Genomic DNA, 3,412 nt, shown 5'->3' with positions numbered 1-3,412 from the left:
ATTAAAGCAGGGTGCGTTTTGTAAAAAAATTAATCCGTTCATCGTCGAAATGATTTTATTTCTATCCGAGGTGGTACAAAATTCTTATGCGTTCGATTGCAAAAAGAAAAAGGCTTTTACAAAATTTTGTACATGGGCCGCGCGCTGTGGCCCACGAAGCCAGCCAATTTATTTTTCTGCCCATGCAGTTGAGAAAATTCTATTTCCCGCACAGGGCGACAAATAGTCAAAGCTTTCCACGGGACAACCAATAATGGGCTGGCCCATTTTTCTTGGTTTCTGTATTTCATTTCTATTTTTATTCTCCGTCCCCTATCTTTTTTTCACTTTCAAATTTATTTTCTTATTGAAGTTTTTCATAAAAAAATTCTAAATAAATTCAGGATTTTGAAAACATAAAGTATAGAAAATGTTCAGAATTCCAAAATTTTGTTCCTACATTGAAAAATATTTGGAACTTGAGAAAAGATTTATCAATTTTTCGAAAAACTTTATTGCGTTCCAAATTGTTAAAGATTTCTAAAAATAAAATGGCAATTTAAAAAATTCTCCATATTCGAAAAATATCCTTTTTAGTGAATTTTCATAGTTTAAAATAATGTTAGAAGATACACATTTTTGAAAAATGTTATTAATTTTTAATACATGTTCCCTTTCCAAGAAAATGTTTAGAAATTCAAATAAAGTTCTTGTTTTTATTAAAAAAATAAGTTCTTGTGAATTTTAAAAAGAAGTTCTTGTTGCAAATGTTGTCCACGTTCTCTGAAAGTGTATATGATTTAAAAAAAACTGTTATGGATTTAAAAAATGGTTCATGTTTTCTACAATGTTTAGAAACTTCGTACCTTAAATCTCCTCGATTGAAAGGAAAAGTATAATGAATAATTCATGGGCCTTCTCTTAAATGGTCTCTATCAATGAATGAAAAAATAGCGGATTGAGAACTTAAGTGTTCCTTTTTTCACGTGCAACCATGGTTTTGCTTGCACATATAATTCTCACTAACTTTAAACACATACTATTTTTTCTCCCGTTGCAACGCATGGGCATATGTGCTATAGACTACTAATACGTATAGTACCTTAGACTATGTCTAACTTGATACATACGTTTGGAATACCTAACAATCTCTCTCTAATCCAAAATTGACTACTTATCAATTCGACCACGACAATTCTAATTGGCTCTCCCCAATTTTGACTTGTCGAATTTATAGACCACTTCAAATAGCCTTGGACAACCCAGCCTGCTAGAAACCTTGTGATATACACCATCCACCCTAGCGAGATACATGTCGGCTCCTTGTGGATCACATCACCTAGTGGACTATACCACCCACTCCAACCTCATGTAGAGACATAACCTCATTGAAGAGACTTATCTTCATTTGTTTACCGCCCCCGCATACTTCAACTTGATCCTCTCGTTGAGGCATGTAGACGACCTGGACTAGATTAACAAACCAATATGTAGACTCCACTAACATATTAAACAAAAACACCAAACACGACTCTTAACCTTGTCGTCGTTCGCATCCTTATACTAACTTCGAGTCATCATCAACACCTCCCACTACGGCCTGGTATGCCTCTTCCTTCTTCTTCCGATTATGGAAGTCACGATTGATGTGTCTGAATTCTTGACAACCCCGGCGCTGAACCTTAGATTTAGAAGGACCTCGTCCATGCTCCCTTGCTATCCACTATGACCTTGTCAACAAAAGTTGTTCATCCTCTTGATCATCATCATGCACATAACTGTGCAATCCTTCTTCATGAACCTTCAATCTCCCTATGACTTCCTCTATGGTCATCGTCTTGAAATCACCAAACTGCTCTACAGCAGATGCAATCTGAATAAACTTTGATGGAACCGCTCGAAGAATTTTCTTGACAGCATTAGTCTAATCAAATTTTCTCCAAGTCCTCTTATCCCATTGGCGATTGTCGTGGTATTCTCACGGGGGGTGCTAGACGACATATGCCACAAGGGCTTAGTGTGAGGGTAAGACTGCTGCTGATAGGCCCGGGAGCGGGTATGCGAGTAGCACGCGGTGGTTTACCCAGCTTCGGAGCTCTCCGGAGAGATAATACTCATACTGCTGCATGTCTGAGTGTATCTATATGGTGTGTACATCGGGCAGTACAAAGTGCTCCTAGAGTTGTATCTGAGATTAGTGCCGTTAGAGCCTGACCTCGTATAGGTGTGTTTGGCCGCATGTGCCTGAGCATGCATGCGTGAGTATGTGGGAGAATGAGTCCATCCTGGATGGATGGATGGATGCTCATATATGTAGGGGGAGTTAGCTTAGGATGTAAGCCATGTAGGCATGGTAGCTAGCTAGCTAGTGGCATGGTGGGGTGTCATCCTTGTCCCCTGGGTCACTTCATAAATAGTGCCAGGGGACAAGTGACACTGTACATGATGGCTGGGGTGTCACGTGAACAGTGTCGGGTACGGTCGTCACGTCGGGGTCGCGTCGGGCTGTAGTCGGCAGTCGGCTGGTTGGCGTAGTCGGCAGCCGGCTGGTTGGCGCAGTTGGCAGCCAGCAGTCGGCCTGGTGGTGCAGTCGGCAGCCAGCAGTCGGCCTGGTGGTGCAGTCGGCAGCCAGCAGTCGGCCTGGTGGTGCAGTCGGCAGCCAGCAGTCGGCCTGGTGGTGCAGTCGGCAGCCAGCAGTCGGCCTGGTGGTGCAGTCGGCAGCCAGCAGCCAGAAGCCGGCCGGGTAGTTGGACTGAGGGGCTTTGCTAGCCCCGATGTCTTGAAATATCGTCTTGCCGTCTTCGGGGTATCCGTGTCCAATTACTCCGACAGTAGCCCCCAAGCCTCCGGGCAACTTGGTAAAGTTGGGCGGAGGTTTTTTGGCGAGTATCCATGAAAATGATCATAAAAAAAAGACAAAGTTAGTCCACGCAGATATATCAAATGATTGCTTTTTAGCATTGCAAGTTTTATGCGGAGGGTGCCGACTCGGTTTCGTCCGAGCCCTCTTCTATCTTTTTCATGTCCCCTCCGCTCTTTGGCTTGTGCTCTCGCTAGCCGGACAGCCGCTCTGCGGTCTGTGGCTGAGAGTGTGCCGCGGAGTGGAGCGTACAATACTCAGACTCTGGGAGCGAATTTAACCGAGTAGATACTCATAAAGGAAACGGTCGGGTCGCCCGAAGCATTTTTCTTCCTGGATGTTTTTCGTGTGGGTGGCCTCCAGCGTTCACTCTTGCCAGCCGGACAGCCGCTCTGCGGTCTGTGACTAAGAGTGGGCCTTTGGTACTACACACGCTACTAAGCCGTCTGCGGGAAAAAACGTCTCAGGCCAAGCGGCCAGCCCCCGGGCCAACTCTGGCTGGCGCCGGGGCGAACAGTGGTGCGACAGCAATAAAAATGCGGAGATAGCCCCCGAGCATCGCTCGAGGTTATC

This window comes from Triticum aestivum, chromosome 3A (assembly GCF_018294505.1).
Source record: "Triticum aestivum cultivar Chinese Spring chromosome 3A, IWGSC CS RefSeq v2.1, whole genome shotgun sequence".
Taxonomy (NCBI): domain Eukaryota; kingdom Viridiplantae; phylum Streptophyta; class Magnoliopsida; order Poales; family Poaceae; genus Triticum; species Triticum aestivum.
Note: the sequence above shows the minus strand (reverse complement) of the source record.